Source organism: Panicum virgatum, chromosome 4K, assembly GCF_016808335.1.
Source record: "Panicum virgatum strain AP13 chromosome 4K, P.virgatum_v5, whole genome shotgun sequence".
Lineage (NCBI taxonomy): Eukaryota > Viridiplantae > Streptophyta > Magnoliopsida > Poales > Poaceae > Panicum > Panicum virgatum.
Window position 1 is genome coordinate 35824577 of NC_053139.1, and position 21117 is coordinate 35845693.

A 21117-nucleotide genomic window follows, 5' to 3' on the forward strand; every position below is an offset into this window, starting at 1 on the left:
GCATCTCGACCCCTTTTCCCTGTGGCCTCGTCAGCGCACGCGGGCGACCGCGGAACGCAACCGACCGGCTCCGCGATCAACGCCGCGATCTCGGCGTGGATCTCTCTCTCCCTCTCTTTCTCTCTCTCCATTTCTTTTTCCTTTTTCTTTTTCCTTTTTCTTTTCTTCCTTTTTTCCTCTCTCCTTTCTCTCCTCTCTCCCTCCCCACGCGCTTGGCCGGGCCCGTCGCCACCTGCTCCGCCCGGCCATGCCCTCCACCCGAGCATGCCTGCCCTTGGACCCCGCTCCTGCACGTGCGCCGCTCCGGCCGTGCACGCACCAGCTCGCCTGCCCCGCAGCACGAATGCCGCTGCGCGCGCACGCAGCACGCCCGGCCCGGCCTTCCTCCTCCTCTGCCGCGCGGCCCGACCGCGCCACACCCCCCCGCTGTGCTCCGCTCCCGAGCGCCGGCCGACCCGGCGTCCCCCCTCGCCCCTGCTCCGCAGCCGCTCGGCCGGCCACGCTCCCCACCCTGGCCCGCCGCACAGCTCGGCCGCGTGCTCGTCGCGCCGAGCTGCGACAGCCACGCCGCACCACGGCCGCAGGCCCGCGCGCCAGCGCGTGTGAGCATGCCCGCACCAGACTGCCTACGCGCGCGCACGCACGGCACGCCGCGACGCGACGTCGCTCGACCGCACACGCCACGCCACCGGCCGACTGCCGTTGACGCCGCATAGCGCCGGCGACCTCGGAACAGCGCCGCCTGCGCACGGTCGCCGCCTGCCCGAGGCGTCACGTCGCCTCGCCACCGCCCAGCTGCCGCCGCCCCCACTACGCGCCGAGACGGCCCCCACCGCCATTAAGGCCGGTCGCGGAGTCCGCCGGCCCGCCACCGCCGTACCCTCGCCTCCACCGCCTTAGCCGCCTATAAAAAGGGCCAAGGGGCGCCTCCGAGCTCCGCACCCACCACCCCGACCTCACTGACCCCCACGGCCCTTCTCTCCTCAGCTGCAGCGTCGCCCTGCCGGACTCCGGTGGCCGCCGCCGCCCGCTCTCGAAGACCCGCCGCCTCGCTCCACCTCAAGTCAAGCCAAGTGGGGAATCAAGCCGCCGTGCCCCCCTGCTCCTTTTCCCCCTCACCCCGGCTGCCGCCGTGGCCCAGAGCGGCCGAATCGGTCGCCGCCGACGAGCGCCTCCCCCCTCCCCTGTTTCCCAGTGCGGGGGAAGGAAGAGGACAGGGCAATATGCCCAAAACCCCCTAGCTTTTCCCCTAATTAGTAAAGAAACCTCCCACCTTTTTACCTTTTTGCAAAAATAACCCCTTCTCTTATTATAATTCAAGACAAATCCTCCCACCTTATGAAAACATTTACAACTAAGCCCCTGACCCTTTTTAGAATAACCCAAATAATTTCTAAATTATCAACCAAGCCCCTGCATTCTCAGTTATATTTACAAATAGGCCCCTGGACCCCTGTTTAACCCCTAACCCTTTATGTAACCCATCATTTCATGCGCCAAACGATCTCGGATCAACCTAAAACTTTACCACGCCTCTCATGACATAGTTTTGACCATGCCATTAGGAATCCACCCAAAAATATTACTCCGAACCCTACATCTTATGTGTTTCCGATTTGAGCTCAACGATAGATCTTTATTTTCCGTGTTTTGATTGTGTGCTTGTTGGTGTGCGCTGTAGACCACGGAGTGAACGAAGGAGAGCCCGTCAACGAGCAGTACTGTGAGCAGGTGAACGAGGACCTGTTCTGCGACCCCGAGCCCGAAGGACAGGACCTCCCCGAAGGCTATGAAGACGGCAAATTCAATCCCATCCTTTGATGCATGTTTCTGTCCTAGTTTTTATAAACACAACCCAATGACCTGTTTTATAAAATTGCATAAGTTTTGCTTGCATGAAAACACGGTTGGATAGCCACCCCTTGATTTGTGACGACCATTCCTTGACCACCTAGATTAATGTCTGATTTTGCTTGGACGTTAATCGATATTAGAACGCTTAGGACTTTACTCATAATACGATTTATTTTTTTTATAAAGAAAATGTGTGCGTATTTGGGATGGGATAAATGTGGTGCTTTTGTAAAGAAAGTTTGGACGGGATGGATGGCATTTCTACGGATTTGCCATTTGGTGTGCTCGTGCCAATGTGGCAGAGCAAAGAAGGGAGATATCCATCTTGTCGTGTCTAAGGACCGAGTTGGTGTGTCATCTCACCTAACTCCACTATCGTGCAAACCACTCGACTGTTGAATGGGTAACGGCTTAGCATAAATCCCACTAGTTAATTTGATAGCCATCAGGAGAGCTGAGAGCAACGGGTGACTAAGGAAAAGGGATAAGCCCGAGTGACTTATGCCCGGTTATACCTAAGTGAACGGTCGATGACCCCTTGGTGCATCCCGTGATGGCTAGTCAGGTCTAGCTAAGGTGGGTAATGGCTATGTCGGGATCTACATCGACACTTCGGTGCTCGTGTTGTGGTACCCGCTTGTGGGTAAAGTTGCACACCTCTGCAGAGTTAAGAATCTATTCGAATAGTCCGGGCCCACGGTATTGGGCGAGTTACGGTGTGGTCACATAACTAGTGTTTCTTTGGGGATGGGTTAGCGTGAGTTGTTTTGGAATTGTGTCCGGCAGTTGTGCCGTGTGCTACGACGGACAGGGAGTCCGGTAGCAGTTAAAACTTGAACTCCGTGTTACTCATTACAAAAACTGGTGTCTGAAATGTTTTCTGCTAAATAAACCCCTGCATAAAATTTAGCTTTCGGCAAATTAAACCGTAACCTCACCCTTGATTTACCTGTGCATATTTTTCTGATGTAACCCCCCTCCGTGGGTGTGGTTGGACTTGCTGAGTACGTTTGTACTCACCCCATTCTTACTTTTTACAGAAGAAGACCCAGACTTCATACCAGACGACGCCGAGTAGGGTTATCGTTCTACACCCAACCTTGCCTGTGGAACCGGCCCTGTTCGAGATGCTTTCGCTGACGCAGTACTCTGAGCCCGAGCTAGACCCCATGTGGGTTGCGGTCTGGTGTTATGTTGTAGCTTGGTTACTAGTTATTATTATCTGTATCGAGTGTCCTCCTCGGAGGTTTGTACGGTAATGAACCATCTGATGTAATAAATGTGGCATCAGCCTCCTGGGACTGATGTTTGTATCACATTTAAGTCTTCTCTTATGAGGGGACGCTTCAGTCCGCCTCTTACCCGCGGACCGTCCGCGCTACCAAAAATCTGACAAGTCTGAATTCTGCCAACTTTCTCAATTCCAACTTCAATTTGGGATCATTGCTCATATAAAAATCCAAAAATCTCAAATTTTACATGAAAACGTTCAAAAGATTCATATGAGCAAGTTACAACAAGAATTCAAAAATAAATCGAGTAAAATCTTGAAAACTCATAAATGGCTCAAAAATACCTCAAAAATTCAGAAAAATGAAACAAAGAGTGCATGAAAGAACCATATACCACATGTGCTAGTTTTCAAGCCACATTTGAGAAGTCAATGATATTTAACTCATTTCTTAACTTGCAAAACCGAGATTCATCCAAAGGCTTGGTAAATATATCGGCTAATTGATCATCCGTGCTAATACCATCAATCTTGATATCACCCTTGTTCACATGATCTCTAAGAAAATGATGGCGGATATCAATATGCTTGGTTCTTGAATGTTGAACCGGATTAGAAGCAATCTTCACGGCACTTTCATTATCACTCAACAAGAGAATTTCATCAAATTTCACACCATAGTCAAGAAGAGTTTGCTTCATCCATAACAATTGTGCACAACAACTTCCGGCCGAAATATATTCCGCTTCGGCGGTTGAAAGAGTCGCGGAATTTTGCTTCTTTGATGACCAAGTTACAAGAGATCTTCCAAGAAATTGACAACCACCGGAAGTGCTCTTCCTTTCAACCTTGCACCCCGCATAATCCGAATCTGAGAATCCAACCAAATCAAAATGAGCACCCTTGGGATACCATAAACCAATATTAGGAGAATATTTCAAGTATCTCAAGATCCTTTTGACGGCGGTTAAATGACATTCTCTAGGTGCGGCTTGAAATCGTGCACACATGCAAACACTAAACATGATGTCGGACCTAGATGCGGTCAAATAAAGCAAACTACCAATCATAGAACGATAAAGCTTTTGGTCAACCGGGTTACCTCCCTCATCTAGGTCGAGATGCCCATTGGTGGCCATAGGAGTCTTGATTGGTTTTGCATCTTCCATACCAAATTTCTTCAAGATATTCTTCACATATTTTGATTGACACACAAAGGTGCCTTCCTTGAGTTGCTTGATTTGAAGTCCAAGAAAGAAACTCAATTCACCAATCATGGACATCTCAAATTCCCTAGACTGATCTTTCACCAAATTCCTCACAAAAAATTGGATTAGTTGAACCAAAGATAATATCATCAACTTAAATTTGACAAACAAACAAATCTTTACCAATATCTTTAGTGAACAAAGTAGTGTCAACCTTACCAATTTTGAAGCTCTTAGAGATTAGAAAGTCCCTCAATCTTTCATACCAAGCTCGTGGAGCTTGCTTAAGACCATAAAGAGCTTTAGAGAGCTTGTATACATGATTTGGCTTCTTGGGATCTTCAAAACCGGGAGGTTGCTCAACAAAAACAAGTTCACTAATCTTGCCATTCAAGAAAGCACTTTTCACATCCATTTGAAAAAATTTTATGTGGTGAGAGCAAGCATAAGCTAATAAAATTCTAATAGCTTCTAATCTAACAACGGGAGCGAAAGTTTCACCGAAATCCAAACCTTCGACTTGAGTGAAGCCTTGAGCTACCAATCTTGCCTTGTTTCTCACAACCATTCCATCTTCATTTTGCTTGTTTCTAAAGACCCATTTAGTGCCTATAACATTATAATTCTTGGGCCTCTCAACTAGATCTAAAACTTGATTCCGGGCAAAATTATTTAATTCTTCATGCATAGCATTCACCCAATCCGGATCTCTCAATGCTTCATCTACACGGTAAGTTTGGACACCCTTACTAATATCACCCATGATTTAATCCACCGGATGATCCTTTGCAAGAACATGATGAATTCTTTGAGGAACAATGGGTTCTTGAGTTGATGAAGATGGTGCACTAGATGAACCAACTTGATCTTGTACTTGAGAATCATCATTACTTGAGTCTTGTACAATTTGTTGTGCTTGATCATTTGAGATAGAAGTTGAAGGATTAACTCTAATAGAGATAGAATGACCATCTTCATCTTCATCTTCTTCTCTTGGTCTAACATCACCAATTGACATATTTTTCATTGCATTTCTCAAACCATTACTTCTCACATCATCAAGATTTTCTTGTTCATTATGAGACCCATTGGATTCATCAAACTCAACATCATATGCTTCTTCAACAATGCCATGTGTTTTGTTGTAGACCCGATAAGCCTTGCTACAAGATGAATATCCAAGAAGAAAACCCTCATCACATTTGCTTTGAAACTTTGATAACCGAGTTCCCTTCTTGAGAATGTAGCATTTGCAACCAAACACTCTAAAATATGAGATATTTGGCTTCCTTCCAATGAGCAACTCATATGGAGTCTTGTTATGAAATCTATGGCAATACAATCTATTAGAGGCATGACAAGCCGTGTTGATTGCTTCGGCCCAAAAGCTATCCGAAACATTGTATTCGGAGAGCATTGATCTTGCCATATCAATTAAGGTTCTATTTTTCCTCTCAACAAGACCATTTTGTTCCGGAGTGTACTTGGTTGAGAATTCATGCTTGATTCCTTTCTCATCACACCATTCCTCAACTCTTGTGTTCCTAAACTCACTTCCATTGTCACTCCTCACTTTCTTCACCTTGAGCTCAAATTCATTTTTGGCCCTTGTAAAGAATTTCTTGAATGTGTCATATGTATCGGCCTTGTCATGAAGAAAGAAAACTCATGTATATCTTGAGTAATCATCCACTACCACAAGACAATAGCAATTTCCACCAATACTTCTATATGTTGTAGGACCAAATAAATCCATATGCAATAATTTCAATGGTCTCTCGATTGACATAACACTCTTAGTGGGATGAGTATTTGCAACTTGCTTTCCGGCTTGACATGCACTACATATCTTTTTCAAACTTCACATTCTTCAACCCAACTACTAAGTCATGCTTCAAAAGTCGGTTGAGTTGCTTCATTCCAACATGACCAAGCCTTCTATGCCATAACAAACCCAAGGATGATTGAGTGAATAAGCAAGTGGACAAGTTTGCCTCTTTAGTAGCAAAATCCACAAGATATACATCCTCATGTCTAAATCCCGTAAAGATATGATCTTTTCCATCCAAGCTAGTCACTACAACATCATCTTTAGTGAAACTACACTTATATCCAAAATTACAAAGTTGAGTGACCGCTAAGAGATTAAACTTGAGAGAATCAACCGACAATACTTTTGAAAGAGAATGATCACTTGAGATAGGAATTGTACCAACTCCTTTGACTTTGCCCCGGCTATTATCACCAAAGATGATGTCACTATAGCCACCCACATTCTCATCTAGAGAGGAGAACATCATTGGATCTCCGGTCATGTGTTGAGTGCATCCACTATCAAGCACCCAATGTTTTCCTCCGGACTTGTAATTCACCTTTGCACCACCCTTTGCCATAAGACAATGTGGTGTAGAGAAGAGTGATGGAGCCTCCTTGATGGCGATCCCGGCAACTCCCTTGGATGGCTTGTCATCATCATCATCATCATCATCATCGGAGCTTGCATCGGAATCCCATTCAACAAAATAAGCTTGGCCATTCTTCTTCTTCTTGATGAACTTCTTCTTCTTCTTTTCATCATTTTTCTTGTCCTTTTTCTTGTTTGGACAATTGACAATGATATGACCTACTTCACCACATTGGAAGCAAGTCTTGTCCACAAAAGGATTTTTTCTTGATAATTGACCTCTCTTGCCAAAGTTCTTCTTGCTCATCATTCTATTGAATCTCTTGACAAAGAGAGCCATCTCCTCATCCGATTCTTCTTCTTGGCACCCACTTTCTTCTTCATTTTTGCTATCTTGAGCTTTGAATGCCACACTTTTCTTTTTCACATCAATTTCTCCACCAGGAGCTTCATCTTGAGATTTCTTGAACATGTCATGGGTGAGAATTTCTCCCAATATTTGTGTGCGAGTTGCGGTCTTCACATTTGACCTTACAAGTAAGGTCACAATTATGTCATATCTTTCCGGAAGACATCTAAGAAACTTGTGGTTAAAATCCCCATTCGGTACCTCAAATCCAAGTCCCTCGAGGTCATTCACAATGTCATTTAGCCGGTTGAACATCTCGGCTATACTCTCATCCTTCTTCATGGTAAATTCACTAAAATTCCCTTTAAGCAAATATAACTTGGCCTCCTTCACAGTTGATGTGCCCTCATGAATTTCCATGAGCATCTTCCACATGTCATTTGCATTTGTGAGGCTATTAACTCTATTAAATTCATTCACATCAAGAGCACTAAAAGAGCACATTAACCCCTTGATCATTTAGTGTCTCATTTTCCTCATCTAGGGGTGTCAAACTTTTTGGGTCCAAAATGACATATCCATCACTTACTACTCTCCATAGCTTTCTACTCATGGCTTTGAGATGAGCCGACATCCTAGTCTTCCAATAATCATAATTGTTCCCATCAAAGAACGGTGGCTTCCCAACATGAATTCTATGATCACTAGTCATTGTACTACTCCAAGATGGTTAAATCCGCAATTAATGGAGTACTTAGCTCTGGGACCACTTGTAGGATCAAGAACACGGACTAGAGGGGGGTGAATAAGCGGTTTAAAATCTAAAGCCAACAACACTAGAGAAATTTAATTAGTAACAAAGGAAAGCCCTATGTCAAGCTATTACTATCTCTAGATGGGTTTGCAACCTAGGGTGACAATATACAAAACAAGCTCTAGTAAAGTAAATTGCTCAAAGTAAAAACAAGAATTAAAGTAAGAAAGAGAAGTAACCAAGCTTGACACAGGAATTTATCCCGTGGTGTCGATGACTTGCCGGTCACCCCTAATCCACGTTGAGGTGGATTCCAAGAATCAACTGCTCCTCTATCAAGAACCTCTTGATCTTGAGCCGGCTTGAATCAAGAAACCGCTCCACACCTCGATTCCACTAGAGTTGCTCTTCACCACTCCGGTGAGGTGAGCACAAGACCTCTCACAACCGAAATCGGGGCTCCTCAACAATCTCCTTGGAGGAGCTTCACGAAATCCTCTTCTCCAAGCCGTCTAGGGAGCGGCAACTCCCAAGAGTAACAAGTCGATGACGCTTGCTTGAAGTTTCCCTAGTGCCACAAAGCTCAAACTCTTGATGCAATGCACTAGGAAGCTCTCACACCGTCAAGAATGCAATCTCTAAGCAAGTGTGTGTGAGAGGGATGCCTTAGCTCTATGATGTCAAGTATGCAGTCCAAATGGCCAAGAGAGACCCCCAAAGGCCGGGCAATGGGTATATATAGACATCCCTCCAAAAACTAGCCGTTACAATCTTTTCTGCGAAGTCGCGGACCGTCCGCCTTTCAAAAACCGGACCGTCCACCATTATAAACCAGTGAGTCAGAGTGCATTTAATGCGTGTCAGAACTAGCCGTTAAGCCCTGGCGGACCGTCCGCGACCCAGGTGCGGACCGTCCGCAGTGAGTGTTCCACACCACCAGAGACGAAACATCGTCTCTGGTACAACTTTGAAATTAGCCTGCGGACCGTCCGCGCCTCAGGAGCGGACTGTCCGCAGTTCAACCTTGAAAACCCACCAGAGACAACAATGTCTCTGGTACAAATTGTCAAATAGCCGGCGGACCGTCCGCGCCCCAGGGGCGGACCGTCCGCCGCACGGATCATAAGCCCAACCAGAGAAAACACCCTCTCTGGTACAATTTGAGTTAGAGCTGCGGACCGTCCGCCCACCTGGGCCGGACTGTCCGCCAGACACCTCTAAAAACCACCAGAGCCAAACATGATCTCTGGAACGATTGCGGACCGTCCGCGCCCCAGGGGGCGGACTGTCCGCGCTTGTGCAGTCAGCTCTCAAACTTGTTCTTTTTCAAATCTTTTCAAAACGTCGTTAGCCCTCATGCATGCAACTAGATATTTTGAGCAAAATGACACTAAAGACCCGTCAAGCATGAGTACACAACCCCTCTTGATAGTACGGCTATCTATCCAACAAATCCGGTCACTTTTCATCCACTAAACGCCTTGTGACTGGTAAAATACAAAAGCCCTATTTTATACCTTTGCCTTGAGCCGAGCTTTGCTCATCATCTCCGAAACTCCATACGTTCACAACCAAATCTCTTTCATCCGTTGATCAACCTATACTCATTATCTCAAACGAAATCGTTAATCCACAAACCGTTGTCATTAATTACCAAAACTCGAATTAGGGGCCTAGATGCTTTCAATCTCCCCCTTTTTGGTAATTGATGACAACACTAAATTTTGGAGTGATAAAAATGTTCAAGTCAACTTTATACACTAGGCATAAGGTGGACTTGGAATTGAACTTCTGAAGAATTTACTCATTTTCTTGAAAATTTCAGAATATGGTATGAATAAATTCACCAAGTTCGATGAATAGAGAGAACTCCCCCTTGATATGTGTATATAAATTTGCATGAATACCAAGTACACATATATATTTGAAACTTTAGACAGAATTTTCCCTACAAATGGAAATCGAGGCATACAAGATACAAGATATATATGATATGAATTTTAGCTAGGTTAGCACAACCTCACAACCACAAGATTGAATTCAAAACAAGGCACACATGCTCATAATGCTCCTTTATGCCTTAATGATACTCGTGATGATGTGGTTAATATGTTAATCATGTTTAAATTTTTCGAGTCGTGACATATGAGGCTAGTATCTATCTCTAGCCTTGGAGGAGACTTAATTATCTGAATGTTTCTTAGCTCGTGCTACTGCCGACATGTGCTGCCTTTTGCCACGGATAACACGTTCGCTGACCTGCCCCATTTCAGATGTTGCCCTTTGGGTTCAGATTCAAGCATCTGTTCAGTGCCAGATGTTTAATCCAAGCTCAATGCTTTACTAATCAGTTCATGCCTCGTTTTCCTGCGCCGTGCTTTTGACATCCTATAAATAACAGAATGAACAGCACTTTTCTACAACTAATACATGTCAAGTTCGTGACATAGTTTCTGGCTTTCATTGGCCGAGAGATGCCTTCAATCTCTGGAGTTCAGCTAAGAGGGAGGAGTTCATCTCACAAGCATCCTTCAAGATTTCAAATCGCCGGTCAAGCTCATTACTACTGCACTCGGGATCCTGTGTCATGCCTTGCAGAACGAAGCTCTTCAGCATAGCCTGTTGAGAATCAGGGCGTCATTTAATGAAAAACAGAAGGGTTGGAGCGTAAGAGTGCTAGCAAGAAACTTGAGCAGACACCTACCTCGTGATGCCGCTTCTGTGTGAAGCACCGGAGAAGCGATTTGACCACCTTGTATCGCAGTGTTTCGCCAGAAGTGCTGCACTGGAAGACAAAGCCAGAGAGGTGGTGCTTCGCTAATGTGTAGGCCATGGAATCACGCTGTGCAGATTTGTCAAGGACACCAGATGTCCATGATTTGGCATAAGATTCCAAAATTTTTTCATCAGCCTGTAAGAGTAATGTAAAAAGTACGAGCAGTGAGACCATCATTTTTTTCAGTACTCCTCCGTCCCAAAAAGGATGTGAATCTCAAATTTCGAGGTTAGATTAGCAGACGTGAGAAATTACGCATGTACCCTTGCCCTCTACCTGAGAACCAGGACAGCAATCATTTCATCTAGACAGTTCTTCTGTGCATCTTGACAATTCTTGATGACAGAGTTTACACGGTGCCCTATTCACATTAGCTACGTGGGCCAACAACAGCCACACAATATACACGCGTGGATGGATCAGGGTGATCTGCCAATTTTTTTATAGCTCACAAAAAGCTGACTTTGTACGGAGCAACTCAGATTTCCATTCATTTTGAGACAAGATTTAAACCGTAGAATCACATCCTTTTTGGGATGGAGGGAGTAGGAAGCAACCAGCAGCAAGAATAACTGAATCAGAATAATCAAACAAAATAATGGCATGTATTTCATATGTATAGGAAGCAAATAAATCGTCTGCAAAATAGGATACATTGCATATTCTATATGGCAACACAAGCAAACAGATTACAAGGTAATGACTCAAAATGAAATTCATAATTCACAAGTTTACTGTATTGAAAGGTCATCCAGAAAGGAAATTATACCTCAAGAGGCTCCAAGTAACCTTCCATGTTGCCAATGCATTTATCCAGTGGTGGTAATAGCTCGAGCACGTACGCATTAGACAATGCATTCCATGCTGCAAGACGAACTGCTGGTTCAACCATTCCTATGCAGATAAATGGACACTTGCCGACCAAAAATAACATCTCCATATGAGACAGCTGCAAATTGCTCAACAAGGCTCTCGACAAAAGTAGTATAGCTTCCATGAATTTTCTCCTGAAATCTTAGGATTTCAAGCCTACTGATCTCTTTTCCTTCCTCTAGATTAGCCATTCCGACACTATCATCGTCCTTGACAGCGCGAGATCTATAGTTCTTCTGGCATAGCATGTCAAGATGCTGGCCATACAATTCCTGTAAAGCATGGAAAATATCCCTGCTTCTGTCTTCTTGTAGCAAATCCATGCTAGAACGGATAGAGACAGAAAGTGCATGCATTTTCCAGATCACAGGAGCATGAAGGCATGGGGCTGCTGAAATGGATTCCAAACCAAATAGAAAGATAAGACCAGCCCTTGAGACATCAAGAATATAGTTGCCTGATGTCGAAAGGATGCCTTTTGGATCATCAATGCAGCAGATTGCACTTAGAATCCAATGTACAGGAAGAGGCAGTCTCTGATGCGCCCACTCTACCACTAATGTGCTGCGAGGTTCATTCACAGCTTCTGTTAACTCTGTTTCTTCTTGAATTGTCTCCAATGTCTCTGGTATTTTTGGTACATTGGAGCTGTTATTATTTCCTGCATACTTATCTGAATGCTTCTTCTTGATGGACAACAATCTGGATCTAAAATGTGAATTCAGCACACTACTGAAAAGCAGATATTCATCCTCAGTTATGTCCCACTCAAATGGCTTTGGTAATGCCATGTGAGAGGCAAATGGATGTATAGATGATTTGAGATACTTCAGAATCGATGGTTCAAAGAGGATGTCAAAGGCTTTCTCCATCATAGAGATCTGTCCCGGTCCTGCAATCAAAGACACCCCAAGTGAAGAACTGATTCTATCTGAAGCCATGACAGCTGTGTTAGTCACATTATCTGAGTTCACTCCGTCACTGAGAGTGACAGGACCTCCTGGTGCTGAAGAGAAATTTTTAAACAATTCTAGGACCAACTGTGAATCCAGTTGTGCAAGCAGGCATTTAAGAGACCAAAACCCTCCACCACATGCCCCCCAGCCAAACCCAACACCAGGAGCTGGTCCTCCTCTACCAAACACCTCTATGTTCTGTAATATGGACAACTGCGAGGAAATCATTGGCAAGAGTGAATTTAGCAAGTGTAATAAGTCATCATGCCATAAACTGGAGATGCCTTCTCCTAGTAGCTTGCCAGCTGCCCCAGTTTTAGATCCATCGAGATGCTCTGAACAACTTTTCATGGCTCCCTGAATCACTCTGTCAACAGACCAGGATAGCTGCATTAATCTTTGAAGGCAACTTATGGAAGACAATGATACATCAATGCCACCATGGCATCTCATATAACAAAGTCCCAGCACCAATGATGTGCTGCTGAAAGACTGATGATCCAGATTTCCAAAAGCAACAGTGCCAGAGATGCTGAAAAATCCATTACCAATTATGCCAAGGCCAATTTTAGGGACAAAATCAGGTATCCAAGGCAAGCTATAACTTTTACCATCATAAGTGGCATCCGGTGATATTCTTTCTAGTATTGAATTAAGCATGCCTAGAACAGAAGCAATCACCAAAATCAAGTAGCTTGCCTCTAGCATGTGCTTTGTATTCCTATTCTGTCCGTTAATAAGTGAACACACATAAGGAATATCATTCAGACGTAACCAAGATAGTGCTAGGTCTACCATTGGGACTACATGGCTCCAAGACCATGCCTCCATGTAACTGGAAGCAGAAACTCCCACATCTTGCTTGGCAAGCTGCTCCACTGAATGAAGAAGTGGTAACCTTTGTGCCAGAGAAGCTAAGACAAGATATGACTCTCTAGCAACAGAACTAAACTCAACGAGAACATTGTGTTCAATTAGTTTCTTATTCGGAGGACTGAGCCACAGGCATAGAACAGGAAACAAATCTGCAAAGTGTGTTACGCAAAACCCATAAGAGATGCAGCTTCTCCAAAACCGCAGCTGCTCAACCATCATTGCTGAACTAAGCTTGCACTGTTCCTTTCCAGACCTTACCCAATCCTCAAGAGTACCAGCTTTTCTGTACCAGTGCCACATTGCCTGCTGAAAAACTCCATGGTTCAAAAAATTCAAGCATGTTTGCCTGTTGTATTTGGACAAAACCTAAGAAAAAGAAACAATGACTTTAGATGCTACAAAAAAATCCTGTTTGGCAGAAAGCAATAACAGAAAACAGAGGGTACAACATATCTTTTGTAGTATATGATTCAACTTGTAGAGATGCAGTAACTTTTAAGATGCTTATATTTTTTGTCGTATAATATTGAAATAATTGAACAGAATATATACGCCATAAAATATGAAAGTATACCAATTAGTAGACGTCGATCATAGATTTTCGAAGGAGGTGTGATTGGACAAGGAGCAAGAAATATGCATGCCTAAAAAGAAACCTATTCGAGAACCAACTACGCCATGTGACAATTGATATGGAGTTGTGAGCTATCATGCATTAGCATACAAAGAGAATCATCTGAGCTCAACTAACAATTCAGAAGAATTCAAGAATGTCATGCGACTGGGAAATGATAGCCAGATCAAGAGATCAGAAAAGTAAGCACTACAATAATCTCCACCTACAGGAGCTATTAAGCATCAAGCCATCAACATAAGTGTGCAATATGTCAGTCGAAGATGACAACTATCTATCATGTTAACTCTGTAACACAGGATTGTCAAAAGAACTTACCTTCAAGAGAGTAACCCCTTTGATCTGTGAGGAGCGAATTTCCATTGATCCTTGCTTTGACAACAGCTTAGTAACACTTTGGATAAGCCTTGGACAATTCAAGATTGCATCAGCAGACTGTGGGGAGTGTCTAGCTAGTGCCACAAGAATGGAAACAAGATAATCTTCCAAAACAGGAGGTGGGTCCATCTGAATAAAAAAGAAGTTTCAATTTAAGGTCCTTAATGATGATACCACTTTTTCAAAGAACAGGAAGTACTAAATGAGCCAATTTGACATTAGTTGATACAATGATGGCTACACAAATGATATATGTGACATGCAATGTTCTCACTACAAAACAAACAGCTCTATTCAACCAAATATCACGGCTGAGCCCCTTAAACAAGAAACAAAGGGATAAAAACAGAAGTCAGGAAACACATTCAAAGTTATATTCAGATGTTGGATAAAGAACATAATAAATAGTGGCTTATTTGGGGAAATGACAGAAACCTGCCCATCAATTAAGAAGAACAGAAATGTACAAGACTATCCCTCAAAATGAGGCAAGCAACAGCACCAAAGCTTTACTCAAGAGAAAAATGATAATGAAATGAGTAATTGACACCTAGCACCAGAATATGCTCCAAGGATTCCAAAGAATAGTGCAAAAAAAAACCAAGAGTTGAACACAACTAGTCTTATTATACATCTGTCAGAAACAAAAAATTGCCATAGTGTGACCAGGGCAGATAATGTGCACACCAATCTGCTGGAAATTTCCTGGTGAGAACCAGGTGCTACAATCCAAGCAGTAAGAAGTTATTTCACTGCTGTTGTAACAGAGCATATATGGCACAAAAAAGCATAAAGCTCAAAGTAGAGTGTCCACGCTTGGAGTATTAGTATGATAAAGAAGCAACATCAACTAAAAAAAACAAAAGCTGACCTCCAAAAGAAAACATATTCGTGGAAGTATTCCCATCCTAACAAAACCTGCAGCAACATCCTGTCCAGACACAACAACGTCATCCTGAATGGTATGCTTCTCATCACCTTCATCCTCATCATCATCACCATATTGTGGGAGTATATTCGATGGCTTAGTGTTATATTTCCAAAAACCCCCTTCAAGAAAGCCTCCATCTAGATCAGGTTTGCTACGAAACACAGGAGCTGTGCAGATGTCTTTCCCCTGATCTACTACTCTCTGCAGCAGAAGATTGACAAAAAGAGAGTATGAGACTTGAACCAGTAATGGAAATAGACTCAAACAAAAAAAGAAATAAAGTTACCTCTGAAGATTCAAAATATGATTCATTGAACTCGAAGCTCAGCATAACATTAATTACTTTAGCACAACTCAAAACTACAGAATCATGGTTATCATCCAGTGCCATCCTGTAGTTTGCTTCAGTTAGTAACAGATAAGTACTAACAAAATTAGGAAAAAAAACAATTTGAATCATAAGATCCTGCCTTTGACTCAAACCAATCCAATGCAAAGATGCCATTTGATTACAAGGTAGTGCATAATCACACATGCAAATGTGCCCCAAACACCTAATTCTGTAGGCCTGGATAAATCTCCAGCCTCATGAAGCACAGGCACACAAATTCTCATTAAGGCACAAAACATGTGTGCATTAAAGTGGACACAAAGATTTGATCCATAGCGAGGTCCACCCCAAGTCTACCTAATATGAAACACAAGATAGGTCATACCTCCCTAGAATATAGTTTGACCAATAAAGCAATTCCTAAGAAGAAAGAGTAATGTGATGAAGCATTAGTATTATAAAGAGTAATGTGATGAAGCATTAGTATTAGTAAAGAGTAATGTGATGAAGCATTAGTATTATAAGGAATACTGCACATATAGATGCGGTGATGACTGGTAGCTAATATATGAGATGGCTTTAAGCTACAAACTGTTAATTCTCATCCTCAACCATGCCTATAAGATGAAGCCCAATTGCTGAAGGTACTTTTTCAAACTTTGATGCCACTTGCCACCTTTGAAATATACCAAGCTAAAGGACTATGCAAATCTGAGAGGTTAATGACAATATTTTGCAACTGATCAAATTACTTAATATATTCCAGATATGATTGTCTTTATTGATAAACTAGAAGTCTGTATCATAAGCAGATGCAAATCTGAATCCATACTACTATTCCGTCTATCTGATAATATAAGTTCAAGACCAACAGGTGCACGTAACAAGGAAGCAGTAAGTCCAAGAAATAGTTAATGACATTTAAGCCATGCATATGTTCATGTAAATGGCATAGTACAAACACTCAAAAGTCAAATCATTTGTACAGCATGTCAGTAACAGTAATAGATAAGGGGAGAGTCAAAACAATGCAATAATTCCACACTATTTATTCGGCCCAATGAGGAAGACTTGCAGTTAACAAAAGCATTGCTACAACTCTTCGGGGATGCATCTGGTTTACAAACAAACCTGCAAAAAAGTTGTGTGATCCCTATTCAGTGCAACACCAATATCATGGAAAGAGTTGACAGCACTTTGCATTGCCCGGTTTCAGCTTTCCCCTCCAATTATTTGGGCTTACCAATATCAGATAAGAAATTACGTAAGCGAGATCTTCTAGTTTGGATTGAAAAGATCGCTAACAAACTGCCGGGATGGAAAACACCTCTATTATCTTTGGCTGGTCGAGCAGTTTTGGTAAAAGCAGTACTCACTGCTATCCCGATATACCTACTGATCGCTCTCAAAGTCCCTAAGTGGTTTATCCGCAGTATAGATAAGATCAGAAGAAATTTCTTGTGGAAAGGAAGGAAAGAGGCAAATGGTGGCTGTTGCTTGGTAGCCTGGGAGAAAGTCAAGCGCCCTCTTGATTTGGGGGGCCTGGGAATTCATAACCTAGAAATCATAAGTTGGGCTCTACAGATGAGATGGCTCTGGATCGAGAAAACCAACCCAGATGCCCTTGGGCTGGTCTGAAGATCCCTGTACATGCCCACTCCTCGGCGATGTTTGCCATTTCTATTGTCACCTCTGTTGGAGATGGAAAGAACACTCTTTTCTGGTCTGATTGATGGATTCATGGCAGATGCCTGCAAGATTTTGCTCCTAATGTTTACATGAGTGTTCCTGCAAGGGTGAGGAACAAGAGGACTGTGGAAGAGGCCCTCCATGATCAGACCTGGGCTAGCTGAGTACCTAGAGCTATGGGACACTTTATCTAACATCACCCTCAGCACCATGGAGGATCACCACCTTTGGAAATGGGAATCCTCCGGTACTTTCTCAACTAGATCTGCTTACAGAGCCTTCCTTGTCGGTTCTACTACTTTTGATCCTTGGAAAAGAATTTGGAAATCGTGGGCACCAAGTAAATGCAAGACTTTTATTTGGTTGGCTATCCGAAATCGCTGTTGGACAGCTGATCGGTTGCAACAAAGGGGGCTACCTCACCCAGCACACTGCCCACTCTGTGACCAGGAAGATGAAACAGTGCAACACCTCCTCACCTCATGTGTTTTTTCCAGGCAGTTTTGGTTCTCAATTTTGCAGCCCCTAGGGGTTATAGTCACAGAATTCGGGGTCGATGCCTCGTCCCACGACCCGGGAACGCCGTTCCGATTCGAGGGTCGGGGTCAAAGAGGGTCAGTGTCCCATTCAAGGTTGGATCGCGTCCCGGTTTGAGAGGGGTCATAGCCCCATTGCTAGCAGATTTAATTGGGATAAGAAGGTTATTGATAGCGGATTGATGTGGTTTTTGTTAGATAATAAGCTGAGTACGTGTAGTATGATCTAGATGTACTATTTTGTATGTTTCTTATATGCTTGTGCAGATTAGTTTCTTCATTAGTAGCACATATATATATAGTTTTTGTCTTTTTAAAGACGCATCGACCCGAAGATATCGACCCGGATGAATCAGAGTCGCGTTCCACATAATAATTTATCGTTCCATAGAGGTATACCCCCTTCATACCACAATTTTATAAAGTGACGACCCTCGACCCTCGACCCCGTTCCTTGACCCGGTCGACCCAGGAACTTTGTGACTTGCCACCCGGGCACCTAATAGAAGAGACACTTCCCTGGCTGATTGGTGGAAGAAAGCTTGGAGGAAAATTCCTAAACAGCAAAAGAAGGGGTTCAATTCGCTGATCATTCTTGGTGCATGGATTCTTTGGAAACATCGGAACGCGTGTCTTTGAGGGGTCTACCCAAAATTTGCAGCGTGCTCTACAGGAGTTTAAGGACGAGCGCCATTTGTGGCTGCTTGCAGGGGCAAAGAGGCTTGCTGCCCTAGGTGAGGGCAGAGTAGATGCTCATTAGCGTTGAGCAAAGAAAAGTTGGGGTCAGGTCCTTCTCGATTTACTTATTGTAATAGGTTCTTTTATCTTCTTACCATCACCCCCATTCTATCCAAGGTGGGATGTGATGTTTTGTATTTGGACTATTTCTTCTTCTTAATACAATGATGCGCAGCTCTCCTGCGTATTCGGAAAAAAAAATTCCACACTATACTTCCTCAATGCATTTAAATTGTCAAGCGAAACTCGCACAAAAAATGGGCTCACATTGTTAACAAAGAGAGTGGCAAAGAAAGGATATTTTACCTTAGAGAGAGTACCAACTCCGGTTCAGGCCCAAGGGCATATGCCCAAACTGCTTGCCAATCATGAAATGTTTCATTAAAGTCCACTTCTTTAACATTATCAAGTAAATCCATTTTATGCAGGCTCTGCAATGCCTTATTCAAAATAGAAGCAAGAAGGTGCAGTGCAAGCACACGCTGGCCAGGAACCTATAATTTGAGGAATCTCAATTATCACATGTGGACATATTGCAAGTACTTTTTTTTTAATCAGGCCTCAACAGATCATGTAAACATATGAAACTACTCTTTGCAACCTGAGAAAGTGATAATTATTGCTACCCTTGCCATGCATTCCTAACCCACCAAACATTAATATAGAAGTCCACAGATTAGCACATTGAACTTGAATCCAGTCACTTACAAGATAAGTAGTTACTATTCTATATAAACCAAATTTTTGAACAACTTCCTGCCTCACCTAGCGCCTTTAGCATGCTATGATGTAACAAAATCATGTGATACATAGTAATTTAAGTACTAAATACTTCTTTTTTCCTGAACATCATGTACTTGAAATTTGCAAACTGAGAAATAATGAAGTACCAATACTTGAGGAAATACAAGTAGAATATGGAACGCACAAGCAATAACGCACAATCCATGAACCCAACACACAATAAATATTTCACACCGTGCTACAACCAGTGAACCTATTTGAAACCACTAAAATAGGATAGCGAGTGGAAGTACAATCACACTCTTAATTTTCTCAGTGGACAGGCATTTTGAATGACCCTTCCCAGGTAAACAGACAAATAGTAGAAAAGCAGTGGGTGTATAAAACAAACCATGCTCCTGGTAAGTGCCACAGCCTCATTAATTGTGTACCCAACAGCTGCGGGGTCTCCTTCTGTTCTAAGGAAATCACGCTCAGATACGTTATCTGCATGGGTCTTCTTGCCTGAAAATGGGGAAGATAGGCTGTCATCTAAAGGATACCAGCACGACAGAAGCTAATGTAACTCAGCAGAGCAAAGCAAGACAGATAATGTACCATCTTGCTGCTCTTGAGAAGATTGGAACCCCAATATATCTCCATCCAATGTGAACCTACATGACCTGATACGCTCCACTCTCTCACTCCATGACTTCCAAGAGCGGCCACTATGCTCACCAGCCATCAACCAATCCCCTGGTGTAGCCCTTTTGGCCTTCTGTAGCCCTGGGTTTTCCATACCCTTTTCCTTACCCGCACCCTTAGTGCCTCCAGATTTCTCCCTCCCCCGCCGCCTCAGCATCTCCACCAATGCAGGGTTCATCTTATTTACGATATCCGCCTGTGCCTCCGCAATCTCCCCTGCAGACATCCCAGCCAACCTAGCCATGTTCTCTGCATTAATCTCCGCTTCCATCGATGACTCCCCACTGTCCAGTTCCATTCTCTCTCCTTGCGATGCCGAATTCCTAACCTCACCTGGCCTCACCAATTCAACTCTCGATTCAGCCTGATTCATCGGCTTCTTGGACATCACTTCAGAAACCGGAATTCCGGCACCTGGTCCTTCCCTGGCATGTCCACTGTTAATCTGCATTGCGCCTCCCTCCAATTCTCTAACCCCAACTGACGCAGCACCCACATTCGAAGTCACAGCCCCAGCATCAATTTTCAGCTCGCTCTGTTTCTTAGCCTGCGCTGGCTTCCCCTGCCGCCGCTTGGGGGGAGCGTTGCCAACAAACTCCCGCCACCGGCTGAAATCCATCCCTTTCTTCTCCTTCCTCCTCACCGGGCCAGCCGCGGCGGACGCCACCTGCTGGTAATCCGTCTCGTCCGTGTCCATCTCGTCGTCCTCCTCCTGCTCACTCCCATCCTTACCAGCGCCCTTCGCCACGGGACCCCAGTGCTGCGGAACCGGAAACGGCAGTTGGTCAGTTGTGGAGTACGCAAGCAAAAAGGCAACGAGGCAAATCGAAAAGGGGGGTTTTGGGCCTAGGGTTTGGGAGGGGCGGCGGCTTACGGGGCCGTGGGAGCGGTGGCGGGCGACGGGGAAGGGGAGGACGGAGGGGCGCGGGGCGGAGGAAGGCGCGGCGGCGGCGAAGCCCTTCTCGACGATGGCGCCGACGAGGCAGGAGGGGGGCGCTGCCGCGGCGGCGGGGGTTGGCGCCGCGGGGTGGAAGGGCTCCTCCACGACCTTGCGGCGCGTCGGGTGGGCGCCGCCGGGCTGGTGCCGCCGCTTCGCCGGCGCGTCCATCGTGGAGGGGACGGAGATCGGACCGCTGCGTGGGGCGGTGATCAGCGAGGAGGGTTTAAGGGG

The 21117-nt window shown here is 44.2% G+C and overlaps 1 pseudogene across 1 annotated transcript; it reads right to left on the reverse strand.

The window, feature by feature from the left end:
- Positions 1-9857: 9857 nt before the first annotated feature.
- On the reverse strand, positions 9858-21117 carry LOC120703742 (annotated as a pseudogene). Its single transcript, XR_005687214.1, has 10 exons — positions 20821-21117; positions 19860-20706; positions 19654-19766; positions 18825-19012; positions 15511-15616; positions 15165-15425; positions 14234-14422; positions 11346-13647; positions 10505-10711; positions 9858-10419 (listed from the first exon to the last, which is right to left on the reverse strand). The product of XR_005687214.1 is annotated as a transcriptional elongation regulator MINIYO-like (transcript).